Source organism: Leptodactylus fuscus, chromosome 3 (genome assembly GCF_031893055.1).
Source record: "Leptodactylus fuscus isolate aLepFus1 chromosome 3, aLepFus1.hap2, whole genome shotgun sequence".
Taxonomy (NCBI): Eukaryota; Metazoa; Chordata; class Amphibia; order Anura; family Leptodactylidae; genus Leptodactylus; species Leptodactylus fuscus.
Window position 1 is genome coordinate 165,580,119 of NC_134267.1, and position 17,220 is coordinate 165,597,338.

A 17,220-nucleotide genomic window follows, 5' to 3' on the forward strand; every position below is an offset into this window, starting at 1 on the left:
ATTGTCCTCTATTGTATACACACAGTTAATTATATTCATAAAAATATAGATGTGTCCTATACTTTACACTGAAAGCTCACTGTTAATCTTCTGTGGCTTGCTATTTATACTTCTTTATCTACCAATAACATACAGCACAAGTCATCATTTCTAGACAAAAAATGCTCCTAATGTTCTCAAAAAATAGACAAGGAGCTTTGCCAAAAGTGGCACGATTTATTATTAAAAATGATAGACTTTCTCCTAAGCATTGCAAAGTAATATGCTTTGCATAAAACATATCACAGCGACGTTTTATTGTTATTTATTTATAAATCATCAGGATTTGCCACAATGATGCGCAGTCAGAAATACTTGGATGGCATCGTAACAAGGGCATCACTTCAGTATATACACACAAAGTATTGTAATGAATCATTGACGCTCCTTCCCAATAAACGTACTATGGAATCCAGGCTAAACCTTACCCGTGGTACAAGCAAAGTGGTTCCCGATTATTGCTACTCATTTGCACTTTAAAGTGATTAATGAGATTTTTCATTGCTAGCTAGAGTGCTGTGGCCCCTTCATGGCAGTACCAGACACAGTGACATTTATGCCGTTGGTGCTCAGCCCTTTTAATCACGGTAATCTGGGCTGATTAGGGGTATATTGATGATCTTAGATGGGTTTTCCTGGCTTAAGATATTGATGATCTATACTAAAGATAGTTCATTAATATAAGATTTGTGGGGGCTGACACCCACAACCCCATCAATTAGCTTTTTCAGCAGTTGATACCAAAGCATGAAGCATGAAGCAGGAATCAGACAGCTCGATTCTTAATGTAATAGTGGAATTGAGTCACTGCAGTTTAGATCCCATTCAAATGAATAGAAACTAGGGTTGAGTGATCGTGATTGGAAAAGATAGGATCCCGATTGGCGATCAAGTAAATTTCACGATCGCTATCGGGTTCCGATCCCGATCACTCAACCGACTTTCCTGCACAAAACCGCTGCTGCTCCCCGGAGCTCCAGGCTGTTGTTCTCTCCACTTCTCTCTCTTCACACGCTGGCAGAGTGCTGTGCGCACCCCCGCCTCCCTAGGCTAGTGTTACTGCTGGGAGTAGGCGGGGCTTTTTGTGGCTTGGGAGAGTGTGAGTGGGTACAGGGAGGGGAGACGTGAGTGATGCACTCACGTCTCCCCACCCTGTACCCACCCACACTCTCCTAAGCCACAACAATCCCCGCCTTCTCCCAGCATCAGTCACACTAGCCTGGGAGGCGGGGGCACGCACAGCGCTCTGCCGGTGTGTGAAGAGAAAGAGGACAAAACAACAGCCCGGAGTTCCGGGGAGCTGTGTACATATCGGGAGAAGAGGCAGCATCAGTTCTGTGCAGGTAAGTAGGTGGACTAAGTAACCGGCAGATTTTTTATTCACAACACAGCGTGGAGGCTTCATGCTGTGTAGTGAACAGGATTGTTTTTAAAATCCGATCATTAAAAAAAAAATCCCATTGACTTACATTAGGATCGGGGTTGGGTTCGAATGGAAAATGATCGGAAATCGAATTTTAAAATTGATCCTGAAATCTTAAGATCGGCTCAACCCCAATAGAAACTGATCTGCAGTACTTGGCATGGCCACTACACAGAGAACAGAGTTGTCTGCTTCCTGCTCCATTCTCTGAACAGCTGATAGGAGAGGGTGTTAAACCCTCTCTAATTTGACATTAATGATCTATCCTTTGGATTGGTCATCAACATTTTTAGTCCAGAAAACCTCTAGACAAATGCTCAACATAACATCTCAGAAAACGTTTCTAACTTCAGATTCAGATAAAGTTTCTAGGTTACAGATTGCCCTGACTTCAAACACTTTGGACTTGATGTCTTGGTGAGTGGAAATATAAAAAAACTAAATACTTGATAATCTTCAGTAGTTGATACCTTTTTTAATGGCTAACTAATAATGATGAGTGGAACCATAGTTAGTACAAATGTATGAAAAAGTGCTTATTGACTGTTCATGCAATGTATTGATGTGCTGAATCTATCACAGGGCAGATCAGAGTGAGGGGACCCTTCTTAATATATCTGCGTATCTGTATATATTACCAGTATATCTGTTTTCTATGTAATGGTATATCCTTGCATTATTTCCAATGTTTTTACCTTTTCTGTACCTACAGTAGAAATGCTGTTTTCCTGTCCCATCACAGAAATAGTAAAATGAAATTCCAGCTGTGATGATCTATCGCATGATTTGTCACAAAAGTGGGTTGACAGACTGCCTTGACTTATGATGTGGTCCTGTGGATTCAAAATGGAGCCACAAGTGCAGATATACAGTGTTGGCCAAAAGTATTGGCACCCCTGCAATTCTGTCAGATAATACTCATGTTCTGAGCCACCGTGTTGCCCCCATGTAGCCTTAATTTGATAAACCTAAATGTTGTTACATATTATAGAAATGTGTTAAGATTATCTTTACAGTTTTGGCCAAAAGTATTGGCACCCCTGCAGTTCTGTCAGATAATACTCATTCTTCCAGAAAATGATTCCAAGCATAAACTCTTTGGTATTAATACCTTCATTTATTTTGCTTGCAATGAAAAGACACAAAAGAGAATGAAAAAAAAGTCAAATCATTGATCATTTTACACAAAACTCCAAAAATGGGACGGACAAAAGTATTGGCACCCTCAGCCTAATACTTGGTAGCACAACCTTTATACAAAATAACTGCGAACAACTGCTTCCGGTAACCATCAATGAGTTTCTTACAATGCTCTGCTGGAATTTTAGGCCATTCTTCTTTGGCAAACTGCTCCAGGTCCCTGAGATTTGAAGGGTGTCTTCTCAAAACTGCCATTTTGAGATCTCTCCACTGGTTTCCTATGGGATTCAGGTCTGGACTCATTGCTGGCCACTTTAGAAGTCTCCAGTGTCTACCGTGCGCAGTGTCATCAAGAAGTTTAAAGCCCATGCACTGTGGCTAACCTCCCTAGATGTGGACGGAAAAGAAAAATTGACGAGAGACTTCAACGCAAGATTGTGTGGATGGTGGATAAAGAACCTCGACTAACATCCAAACAAGTTCAAGCTGCCCTGCAGTCCAAGGGTGCAACAGTGTCAACCCGTACTATCCGTCGGTGTCTGAATGAAAAGGGACTGTATGGTAGGATACCCAGGAAGACCCCACTTCTTACCCAGAGACATAAAAAGGCTGGAGTTTGCCAAAACGTACCTGAGAAAGCCAAAAACGCTTTGGAAGAATGTTCTCTGGTCAGATGAGACAAAAGTAGAGCTTTTTGGGAAAAGGTATCAACATAGAGTTTACAGGAAAAAAAAGAGGCCTTCAAAGAAAAGAACAGGGTCCCTAGAGTCAAACATGGTGGAGGTTCCCTGAAGTTTTGGGGGTTGCTTTGCTGCCTCTGGCACTGGACTGCTTGACCATGTGCATGGCATTATGAAGTCTGAAGACTACCAACAAACCTTGCAGCATAATGTAGGGCCCAGTGTGAGAAAGCTGGGTCTCCCTCAGAGGTCATGGGTCTTCCAGCAGGACAATGATCCAAAACACACTTCAAAAAGCACTAGAAAATGGTTTGAGAGAAAACACTGGAGACTTCTAAAGTGGGCAGCAATGAGTCCAGACCTGAATCCCATAGAACACCTGTGGAGAGATCTCTTGGTGGTAGTTTGGAGAAGGCCCCCTTCACATCTCAGGGACCTGGAGCATTTTGCCAAAGAAGAATGGTCTAAAATTCCAGCAGAGCATTGTAAGAAACTCATTGATGGTTACCGGAAGCGGTTGTTCGCAGTTATTTTGTCTAAAGGTTTGGCTACCAAGTATTAGGCTGAGGGTGCCAATACTTTTGTCCGGCCCATTTTTGGAGTTTTGTGTAAAATGATCAATGATCATTCTCTTTTGTTTTTTTTCATTACAAGCAAAATAAATGAAGGTATTAATACCAAAGAGTTTATGCTTGGAATCATTTTCTGGAAGAATGAGTATTATCTGACAGAACTGCAGGGGTGCCAATACTTTTGGCCAACACTGTAAAGATAATCTTAACACATTTCTATAATATGTAACAACATTTAGGTTTATCAAATTAAGGCTACATGGGGGCAACACGGTGGCTCAGTGTTTAGCACTGCAGCGTTGCAGCGCTGGAGTCCTGAGTTCAAATCCCGCCAGGAACAACATCTGCAAGGAGTTTGCATGTTCTCCCTGTGTTTGTGTGGATTTCCTCCCATTCTACGAAGACATACTGATAGGGAAAAAAAAAGTACATTGTGATCCCTATATGAGGCTCACAATCTACATTAAAAAAAAAAATTAAAGCTTCATGCACTTGACCGAACGTGCAGCCTGAGGGTGTTCCAATTCTCCGATCCATTCTGATATTTTATAGGACCTGCTATATAACTATTGGAATCGATCAGAACTATTTGTTGGAACACATTTTACACTGCATCAAAACACCCTTTGGGTTGCATATTTGTGTACATGAAGCTTTAAAAAGGCTTGTGCTTCACTATCTGTTATACCACCATGTGTACATCTGTGCTCTCTATACACAACTTGAACAGTCACAAGACTTAAGAGTTCTTTTTCGAATCTTAGTTCTATTTTCACTTAATCCGCTATCTCTCTGCTAACTCTCTTCCTGACCCCTTACAATCTGGCTTCCGCACTCTGCACTCTACTGCGACGACCCTTACAAAAGTCTCCAATTATCTCCTGTTAGATAAATCTAAAGGCAGCTATTCTCTTCTCATTCGTCTGGATCCCTTGGCAGAATTTGACACCATAGACTACCATCTCCTCCTCCTCCTCCACTCCGTCGGCCTCACAGACACTGCTTGCTCTTGGTTCTCCTGCTATCTCTCAGACTGCACTGTCAGTGTATCATTTGTGGCTTTTCCATTTCACCTTGGTGTTGGCATTCCTCAGGGCTGAGTCCTGGGTTGAGTCTCTGTTCACTCTTCCCAGCCCATATTGGACCGTCAGGGTATTTGGCTTTCAGTACGATCTTTATGCTGATGACAACTTACTACACATCAGCTCTTGTGACATCACCCTTGCATTACTACAGTGATTGTCTCCCCGCATTCTATGTCATATATTCCCTCCTTATGAGACAAATAAATGTGTACTGGATATACCAGTAAAATGAAAGTTAAAACGCGCTCACTCGGGTAGGTATAAAACAAAATGCGATATTTATTTGAAGAGATGACGTGTTTCGGGGTTTTAAAGGAGTCACACAGGATTCCACCCCTTCATCAGATCTAGAAAGATACATACAAAAATATTTTACACTAAAAGAACTTTTAACAGATAAAATAGATAAAAGAGATAAAAGAAACTTACTTAGAAGCTTCTTTTCAATTTTTGACAAAAACAATTCAAGGGTTATACATTGTAAATTCTCCTTATGAGACAGAATTTTTCAGACTGAACTACTGCTGTTTTCACCATCTTTTATAAGACCTAACCCTGATATTTGCACATCAGTCTATCATCTTACCATAACCCCATACACCCTAGATCCAATGACTTAGCACGTTCATGTCAACTGTATCTCAAAAACATCACCAGAACCCAATGTTTCATTTCAATGGAAATATCTAAAAGCCTTACTGTCTCTCTGATTCACTCTCGCCTTGACTACTGTAACTCCTTACTAATGGGTCTTCCCCTTACTAATCTCTCCCCTTTACAATCTATTCTGAATGCAGTGGCCAGGCTCATCTGTCAGTCTACAGTACACATTATACCGATGTTTCTGGTCTGTACCTGTCATTGCACTAGCTGCCTATAGAATAAAATATAAACGTATCACCCTCATCCACAAAGCTCTTCATGGCTTGCTCATCCCTACATTTCCTCCCTAATCTCTGTCTACTGCCCAACCTGAGCTTTCTGTTCGCCCAATGACCTAAGAATAACATCCTCTATTATCAGAACCTCTCACTCTCATCTCTAAGATTTCTCCCAATCTTTCACCACTTCTCTGGAATGTTCTACCCCGGATGATCAGATTAACTCTTAACTTCTCCAGATTCAAGTACACCCTAAAGACACATCTCTTCAGACAGGCCTATCATATTTCCTAATCTAACACTTCTGCTGTTACACTCTCTAAAACTAAGGTTGTGGTCACGCAACCGTTGAATTCCGTTATGAAAGGACACCTATCATAACAGACATTAATGGACACTAACTTATGTTAATATGTCCGTTTTTTAAACTGATTCATTTAATGGATCAATTAAAAAAATTAACACACTAGTACCATTAGTGTCAGTTGGTGTCAGTTAGTGTCCATTTTTTTTATAATGTCCGTTTTTTTTGTTTTGTTTCTGCTTTCTGAACATGGCTATAGGCCCTGCTGTGAGGAAGGGCATTCCTGTCTGACCGTCAGAAATGCCCTTCTGACGGTGAAGAGCTATGGTACCGGCGCCGATAGCTCTTCAGCGGGTGCACAGATTGTGAAAGCCGACAGTTCGCTGAATTCAGTACACTGTCGGCTTTCTAGCGGTATATAAAACCGCATGAGCCCCAGGTGGTGAAAGGTCCTCTTTAATAACTAATTCTACCTCCTATGTCCAATCCTTCTACCTAATAGATTGTGAGTTCTTGTGAGCAAGGCCCTCACTCCTATTGTGTGAAATGAACTATTGCACTGTAAGGTTTGTACACGAACGCTAACTTGTATAATGTGTTCTTATAAGTGCTATATAGAAATGGATTCTTACTAATTTACTTACTGATTTACAACTTGAACTTGAACTTCTTACTGATTTAGAACATGAACTTCTTACTGATTTATTAGTTCAAGTTTTAAATCAAAAATCATTAACACATAAGTTCATACCATAGTAAGGGACCAGCAGACAGTGGTCCTATAAGGTTTTTACTACAAACCCTAGGCTGCACCCTTTGCTTTACAGACAACCGCGGACACATTAGACTGGCACAATAAAAGTCTTGCTGCCTGCTGTTTCTACTTCTCTGCTACCGATCCGTCAGTAAAATAGACACACAAAATATATAATGTGATATCGTAGTGAAATGAGCGTCACTAACATGCACCCAGTCATTCTTCACCCCTATAGAATAGCTGACATTGATGAGTTTCTTATTTATTTTTGAACTTCCCATTAATATTTAATAAAGAGAAGACTGTGGACCAGTTGTTGTCAGCCTTGGTATGTCTATCAATGTTTATGTATTTACTATCCATTATTTATGTAGAACCAATATATTCAATACAACTGTACACAGAATGTATTCACTCACATCTGTCACTGTCCCCAGTGGGGTCAATTTTATAGAAAGCCAAATCACCTATGGCCTTAAAGCAGATTTGATATTTACATATTCATCCTAGTTCTCTGTTTGGAATGTTGTAAATCCAGACCTTATTCAAGAAACTGTAGCTTTTTACAGAGCCATGTTTTGTTTGCCCACAAATATACACTCACCGGCCACTTTATTAGGTACACCATGCTAGTAACGGGTTGGACCCCCTTTTGCCTTCAGAACTGCCTCAATTCTTCGTGGCATAGATACAACAAGGTGCTGGAAGCATTCCTCAGAGATTTTGGTCCATATTGACATGATGGCATCACACAGTTGCCGCAGATTTGTCGGCTGCACATCCATGATGCGAATCTCCCGTTCCACCACATCCCAAAGATGCTCTATTGGATTGAGATCTGGTGACTGTGGAGGCCATTGGAGTACAGTGAACTCATTGTCATGTTCAAGAAACCAGTCTGAGATGATTCCAGCTTTATGACATGGCGCATTATCCTGCTGAAAGTAGCCATCAGATGTTGGGTACATTGTGGTCATAAAGGGATGGACATGGTCAGCAACAATACTCAGGTAGGCTTTGGCATTGCAACGATGCTCAATTGGTACCAAGGGGCCCAAAGAGTGCCAAGAAAATATTCCCCACACCATGACACCACCACCACCAGCCTGAACCGTTGATACAAGGCAGGATGGATCCATGCTTTCATGTTGTTGACGCCAAATTCTGACCCTACCATCCGAATGTCGCAGCAGAAATCGAGACTCATCAGACCAGGCAACGTTTTTTCAATCTTCAATTGTCCAATTTCGATGAGCTTGTGCAAATTGTAGCCTCAGTTTCCTGTTCTTAGCTGAAAGGAGTGGCACCCGGTGTGGTCTTCTGCTGCTGTAGCCCATCTGCCTCAAAGTTCGACGTACTGTGTGTTCAGAGATGCTCTTCTGGCTACCTTGGTTGTAACAGGTGGCTATTTGAGTCACTGTTGCCTTTCTATCAGCTCGAACCAGTCTGGCCATTCTCCTCTGACCTCTGGCATCAACAACGCATTTCCGCCCACAGAACTGCCGCTCACTGGATGTTTTTTCTTTTTCGGACCATTCTCTGTAAACCCTAGAGATGGTTGTGCGTGAAAATCCCAGTAGATCAACAGTTTCTGAAATACTCAGACCAGCCCTTCTGGCACCAACAACCATACCACGTTCAAAGGCACTCAAATCACCTTTCTTCCCCATACTGATGCTCGGTTTGAACTGCAGGAGATTGTCTTGACCATGTCTACATGCCGAAATGCACTGAGTTGCCGCCATGTGATTGGCTGATTAGAAATTAAGTGTTAACGAGCAGTTGGACAGGTGTACCTAATAAAGTGGCCGGTGAGTGTATATATATATATATATATATATATATATATATATATAATATATATATATATATATATATATTTTTTTTTTTTTAAAGTAAAAAAAAATATAAAAAATAAAAATTCAAATCACCCCCCTTAACCTTTGCATTCAAGACAGAACCAATTATTTTAGGTACACTTGTCCACAGTTTTAGAAGGAGCCTGGTGGGTGGTTATTCCAAACATGCTAGATGTAGATGTAGTCTTGCTCAAATCCTTCTGTCTATTCATGTAATAGCAGATGCAATAATGTTGAGATCAGGGCTGGTGGCCATATTAACCCTTTTACAATTAATACTTCAAAGGGTGGTCGGATCAAATATTGATTGGATTTAGGTTTTTCTTTTATTCACTTAATTTTATTAATTAACAAAAATAAACTATAATAATAATAATAATACATTTTATTTGTATAGCGCCAACATATTCCGCAGCACTGTACAATTAGTAGGGTTTAAATACAGACAGAAAGATACATTACAAGAAAAGTCATTTCGCACAATGGGACTGAGGGCCCTGCTCGCAAGAGCTTACAATCTATGAGGTAGAGGGGGTGACACAGGAGGTAGCAGGGGCAGCATTGCTTATACAGACAATTTTGTAATAGAGGTGACTGTTATTACACAAACATAAAACTTTGAGCCATCACCAGTCGTGTCCTTTAACATGTGGATGGAGCTTGGACATATAGAGTTAGCCTGAAATGGCATCATATCGTGGGGTAATGTGGGAGCTGGAACAGAGGAGGGTTAAATTTTGGGGATTCTAATTATAGTACGGAAGGGTTTACGTTAGACATTGTGATAGGCCTGTCTGAAAAGATGTGTCTTTAATTTGCGCTTGAAGCTGTAGAAATTGGGAGTTAATCTGATTGTTCGGGGTAGAGCATTCCAGAGAAGTGGTGCAGCTCAGGAGAAGTCTTGTATACGAGCGTGGGAGGTTCTGATAATAGAGGATGTAATTGTTAGGTCATTGAGTGAACGGAGAAAACGGGTTGGGCGGTAGACAGAGATGAGGGAGGAAATGTAGAGAGTTGCGGCATTATGGAGAGCCTTGTGGATGAGAGTGATAACTTTATATTGTATTCTGTAATGAATAGGCAGCCAGTATAGTGACTGGCACAGACCGGAGGCATCGCTGTAGCGTCTAGCCTGATAGATGAGCCTGGCTGCTGCATTCAGAATAGATTGTAGAGGGGAGAGTGTAGTGAGGGGAAGACCAATTAGTAAGGAGTTACAGTAGTCAAGGCGAGAATGAATCAGAGACATTAAGTGTCTTTAATGTATCTCTGGTAAGGAAAGGGCGTATTCTGGAGATGTTTTTGAGGTGGAGGTGACATGAACGTGCGAGTGATTCAATATGAGGGGTGAAGGAAAGGTCTGTGTCAAATATGACCCTGAGGCAGAGGGCATACTGCCTAGAAGTTATAGTAAGGCCTGAGACTGCAATGGATATATCAGGGACAGATCTATTAGATGGTGGAAACAGTAGTAGTTCAGTTTTAGTGAGATTTAGTTTCAGATAGAGTGAAGACATAATATTTGAGACTATTAAGACTTCTATTTTTGAAAGTATTCTTATTTTTCAGAATTTATACTACACCAGCCTAAATCTTTTGCACAACACTGTATATATGAGGCTCACTGTATATGTATATTTTGGACCATTGGAAATCCCATGAAAGCTATGAATGAGGGAGCATACGTCTACCGAATATGCCATATGCCAATATCCCTTGTCCTTAGTTTTTCAAGGAAACATTGGAACTACTGAGCAATCCCAATCTAAGTAATTTCCCATAAATGGATAAAAAAAGAAGAAAACTAAAATATTCATGTCCATTGCAATACTGATGTATATGGCTGTATACTAGGAAATGCTTTCACATAACATTGACTTGCTTTATCGTGGTGCTTGTTTGCTTTTAAGAAAGATTGCGATTGCTCTAGCAACAGAAGAAATCAGGTTCTATAATAATAATTTCATCTGCTTAGAGAATTAACCTGACTATGAGAGGCTGTTATTCCCGATCATACATATCACACTAAAACTTGTTTGCATAATCTGCAATGAAGACAGGATTTTTATCACCAGGTCTGGTACATTTTGTGAAATATAAGTGTTGGTAATAACATTTCTTGGTGGTTATTGCCCTTTTACTCTGAGCAGATACATAAAAAGGCTATCAACACGTTTTAAAATGAAAGGGATCACAGTGTGATCATCATTAGAACTGGCACAGATGCTGTCAGTCCTTTTCCTACTCTTGGCATTTCAGCCTTGGCATTTGAAGTCAGAACCATACACAAGAACTGGCTTTCATCCTACAAAAAATGTTGTATCAATAACGAAAGATAATAAAGTTCTATTATTAGACAGAGTGATGAAAACATAATCACGAATATGAGAGTTCTGGTTGGCTGGGTGTGAAGAAATCTTTTACATGAGCGATTTTTACATTTTTACTTCGGCACACAATAAACGGTGAAATAAACTTATAGGGACCTGCATTTAAAGAGGAATGGTCATTGAAAGTTCCTAAAGAGGTTCCTTTTGCTGGAATGTGACTTGACTCCTGCCAAGCCATTTTGCATTATCACAACCAATACTATAGTTTTATTCTAAATTTTAGTTGAATACCTTTCAGTCAGTTGCTGGTTGCAAAGGGTCCAGTCTGCCAGATGCAGTCTTCTCAATGGAACTGGCAGATAGCAACCAGTCTAAGATTGTGCAGGTCTGTAGCTGAAACTGGAATAGGTCTGGTTCACATCTGTAATCGGGTTTCCATTTGGGAAGTTCGCTTGGGCCCCTGGAAACCTGCGGACCTCATAGACTATAATGAGGTCCAGATGGTTTCTGCACAAAAAATGCAGAGAGAAAAGCACTCACTTGCAGGACTTTTCTCTTTACATATTTCATGCGGATAAGGGATTGGAATGGCTCAAACACAGATGTGAACCAGGCCATAGACATACTTGTAAAGATCTTTGGACCGTAGTCTTAGGCAGGATCCATAGTAGCGATACACTGAGTCTCTACCCAATATTGGCAAGTGTGCTGAAACTGTTGTCTTGTGTGTAGACAGAACATTGGCTATGCCTAGAATATCTTTCTCGAGACAAGTTCTAGAGGGGTCTCACTGGGTATGATCTTATGCTAGCTGTGGCACTGGGTTACACCACGGGGTTCTATACAGAGTGCAATCTTCAGGGAGGTTATGCATAGAAACCTATTGGGTTAAATTTGAAACCAACTGCAATCTGTTAGAGCCAAATTTGAAGAAACGGACAATGTTGAAGACAACAGATGCTGCATTTGGTCGAGGAGACTTTGTGCAGCAGATGAAAGACACATCTTACTTACTTTGCAGCGTTTACCATGCATGATTAAAACTTTTATACAGCACTGTATATGCAATAGCTTTACATTTTTTATATGTGTATTTTCTATTAATTTCCATTTTTGGATGATCTGTTGTAATATTTGATACATTTTATCTGGGACAGATTGGTACAAGTAATGTGCTCTTGTGTACAAAAGTTACCTGTATTAATCGATTGCTATAAATACTTCCATCAATCCAGACCTTCAGGAGAAAGGTGCAGATTACTCAATGTTTTCAAGTCCCAATCATTGTATAAAGACATTTACTTAGACTGTTTGGTCTGTCTAAACAATGTCTACCTTGGAAGGAACTAGACGAATGAGCCTTTCAGAAAAAGTGGTTGAGGATTAAGAGTTTCTCTAAAGTTTCATCGTATTGTAGTAAACATAAAGTACAGTATATACAGCATGGACAGAGTTGAGCAATACTGTATGTCCAATACTCTCTAAATGTTAATAATAATTCATAATAATATACATATATAACATAAATGCAACCAAAGAGGAATGAAGGCCCTGCTTGGAAATTGCGCCATCCTCACATAAAATTCTGATTAACACATCCATCTTCCAAAGTCAGTGACGTACATCCAGAAAGTGGATGTCATATATTAGAATAGTAAATCTAGAGAAATAATACAAAACAGCGGCGCTTTATAGCTTTGCAAAAAGGGGTTAAAGAACAGTGTACAGAACTGCTCACCTGAGAGAGGTGTGCTTATAACAGGCACACTTCTGTACAAAGCCTAGGGAATGTTATTCCAGGTACTGTTCCACCTTGGACTGAATAGGCACAAATGTGACTGGTGGATGAAGCAAAATTATTGGTGTCTTTATAAGGATGAAAGGATGAAAGAAACACATATAAATACAACAAGAAAAGGGGGAGAAATTTCAAGGGTATCACCGGGACAAAGGGTGGAAGGTCAGAAATAATAATAATAATAATAATAATAATAATAATAAGTAACATCATAAGAAGAAAATGCATAAAATTTACAGGGTGCAAATAAGATAATAAATATAATATATTTGTTAAGGCAGAACTTATACTGTGCTGTATTATCATTGAATGTCCACAAACTTTATTCATCACTCTTCTAAGTTTTTGCTTTTAGACATTGGGGCATATTTTAAAAACCATCTAAGGATAGGGCCCCATGTCTCGTAAACGGCAAAAGACTTAGCGCTTCACAGTCACATCAAAGTGGATGAATTTGTAGCGAATCCCATCCACACATTGCAGAAGAATTCATGCAGGGGACATGCTGTGATTTCCAAAACCACGCATGTCAATTATACCTATGGAAATGTCGGTGGTTTCCCTGTAGGTACAATGGAAGCAGAAAGTCTGCAGAAGTTTCTTTTGTGAGAAAGTGCTGTGAGAAAAACTGTGTTGCGTTGCCACCACCGCTATTTCCTCAGCACTTTTTATCTGTGACCCGTTACGTTGGGTCTTAACCTCAAAATCCTATTTTTGTTGCACATAGCAAACAATTACAGTGCTGTTGTAATTCTTCAGAATACCAAAGACGGTCTTTAAGTTGTAAGTTTCCTTTTTAATTAAAGTAGTATTCCCATCTTCCTGTTTCAGCAACTTTTCCTGCTCTCTCTTCTTCTCACTTCCTGTATCCTCCCTTCCTCTGACTTATTACTAGAAATCTAATATAAATGCAGATCAGATAATATGCACATGCTTGTAGAGAACAGACTCAGTGTTATATGGGTGCTTACATAGAGAGATAGTACACTCGGCTTTATCAGCAAGCTGCAATTATCTGAACTGTGAACTGATCATTCGTCTGGCAGAGCTGTAGATAACAGTGACTGCAGTGAGTGATGTCACTTGTCCTATCTCACAGGTCCGTGGTTATCGAAACGCTGTGTAAACAATGGTATGAATACTTTCACATAGCAGGAAAACAAAGCAGCATTACAAAAGCAATATATTTAGATAAAGTCTTCAATTTACATAAGCTATCAGTATAGACAGGATCCTTGAGATGGGAATACTCCTTTAACCTTTTCACAATATTTTCTGTACTATCACTGCAGATGTCGGGTCTTTAAATATGGTGGTCACCATTGCCACCAGATCTCCAGACATTAAACCCTTTAAGGCTGAGGCATCAATTTCTCTGTGGTGTGTAAGTGTACCTAGCTTACTGGTGATTGTGGTTCCCCGAAATTCGGGGGTGGAGATCAGTTTCTATGTTAGCCAGGCAACTATTAAAGGGATTCTATCATTGGGAAAACTCATTTTTAACTAAGCATATATTTGTATAGCCTTTAGAAAGGCTGTTCCAGACATACCTTTTGTTTATTAATCCTCTCAGCCATTTTTGAATGAGCCCGCTTTTATTTATATGCTAAGTAGCCAGCAACAAGCACCGGAAGTTCAGTGAACACTGTCTGTTGTGTGTACACAGGGGGAGGGGAGAGCAGGGAGGTGGCTGCTGCTTATGACTCATCAGCCTTCCCTGTTCTCACAAAAGGTTTCTGCCTTGTGAACATACCCTTAGATGTGACTGTTCTTATGTACACAGATATGCCTAATTTTTCTCCAGTAAGTGTGGAAAAGGGACAGTTTAGGGGCGACCTATTTATGATGTACTAATATATAAATAGACAGTGCAGAGATCTTTTCAATTACTTTTTCACATCTAGTCTGTAACCATGACAAGGGGACATCCTCTAAGTAGGAGGATGTTAAAGGTTTACCATAGTCATAGGTAGGGCTGTAATAACGTTGGGACTATGGAACTTTCTGCCACATGATGTGGTGATGATGACTAATAACTTGTGCGTATTTAAGAGAGGCCTGAATCCTGACGTAAGAATATCATAGACTAGCTGTTACCCGCGACTTTGTCTGCGGTGATTGTAGCAGTGGGTATATACAGGCGTGGGTAAGGTTTTCGTAGTGTGTATAAGGTATGGGATATGAAATGTAACTTTGTATCTTGTTTTTTTCTGTAATTCAGAGAATACGTGAGACTTTTGTGTTGAAGTTACTTTGTATTTGAGCTGCTATACGGCGTTGTGAGAAACTTTACATAGTGACTTTGGGACAGAAGTATTTGAAGTTAACCCTTTCCCGCCGATGGCATTTTTTGATTTTCGTTTTTGACTCCCCTCCTTCTAAACCCCATAACTTTTTTATTTCTCCGCTCCCAGAGCCATATGAGGTCTTAATTTTTCCTGGGACAAATTTTTCTTCATGATGCCGCCATTATTTATTCTATATAATGTACTGGGAAGCTGGGAAAAAATTCTGAATGGGGTGGATTTGAAGAAAAAATGCATTTCTGCGACTTTCTTACGGGCTTTGGTTTTACGGCGTTCACTGTGCAGCCAAAATGACCTGTCCCCTGTATTCTGTGTTTTGTTACGATTCCGGGGATACCAAATTTATATGGTTTTATTTACATTTTGACCCCTTAAAAAAAATCCAAAACTGTATTAAAAAATTATTTTTTGAAAAGTCGCCATATTCCGAGAGCCGTAACTTTTTTATACGTGCGTGTACGGGGATATATAGGGCGTCTTTTTTTGCGGGACCGGGTGTACTTTTTAGTTCTACCATTTTCGGGAAATGTTATTGCTTTGATCACTTTTTATTCAAATTTTTATCAGAATCAAAACAGTGAAAAAATGGCGGTTTGGCACTTTTGACCAGTTTTCCCGCTACGGCGTTTACCAAACAGGAAAAATATTTGTGTAGCTTTGTAGAGCGGGCGATTTCGGACGTGTAGATACCTAACATGAATGTGTTTCACAGTTTTTAACTACTTTTATATGTGTTCTAGGGAAAGGGGGGTGATTTGAATTTTTAATCCTTTTTATTTATTTTTTTATATTTTTTTTACTTTTTTTAAACTTTTTTTTTGCATTTATTAGAACGCCTAGGGGTATTGACATGGGTGGGCGGTGTCAAGGATTGTCAGAGCGGTGGGGGTTGGCAAACATGGCTGCTCTGGAGCGTTAAAGAGAGCCTCCTGGAGTATCGGTAAGGTGAGGGGCAAAGTGGTAAAGTATATGTATATGTGATTGTGTGGGGTTAGGGGCGAGGCTGTAAGAGATAAGATAAGATAAGATAATCCTTTAATAGTCCCACCTTGGGGAAATTTCAGCGTGTTACAGCAGCATAGTAATACAGATACAGGATAATACAGAGTAATATGTTACAGACGTAGACACAGATAAGCTGAGAAGAGAAGATATACTAGGAGTCCATGGCAGCTAAGGAAAAACAGAAGAGAAAGAGGAAGACCTCATGGTCATCCTCATAATCATTAGTTCTCTGTGCGGAGTGCTCTTCGTTTGGTCTGATGTAGATTATACAGCCTGGTCGCGGTTGGAAGGAAGGACCTGCGATAGCGCTCCTTCTCACACTTGGGGTGAAGCAGACGGTCGCTTACAGTGCTGCCAAGTCCCATCAGGGTCCCATACATGGGGTGGGATTTGTTCTCCCGCATGGAGGTCACCACAGACAGTATCCTTCTGTCACCCACCACCTGTACTGGGTCCAAGGGGCTCTCCAGGACAGAGCCGGCCCTCCTGATCAGCCTGTCAAGTCTATTTCTGTCCCTGGTTGATATACTGCTTCCCCAGCAGGCCACACCGAAAAAGATGGCTGAGGCAACCACAGAGTTGAAGAAGGCCCTAAGAAGTGTCCCCTGGACTCCGAAGGCCCTCAGCCTCCTGAGCAGGTAGAGTCTGCTGTGGCCCTTTCTGTGCAGCGCCTCCAGGTGATCAGCCCAGTCTAGTTTGTTATTGAGGAGCACGCCCAGGTACTTATAGATCAATACATGTTCCTTGGATCTCCACCGGGGTCGGAGCACCTCTCCGTTTACTAAAGTCCACCACCATCTCCTTGGTCTTCCCAGCATTAATCCTGAGCTGGTTCTGCTGGCACCATTCAACAAAATCCCGGTTTAAGTCTCTGTATTCCCTATCATCGCCATCAGTGATAAGGCCGACTATAGCAGAGTCATCGGAGTACTTCTGTAAGTAACAGCTGGATGAGTTGTGCCTGAAGTCAGCAGTGTACAGTGTGAAGAGGAATGGGGCAAGAACTGTACCTTGAGGTGCCCCCGTACTACAGATCACAGT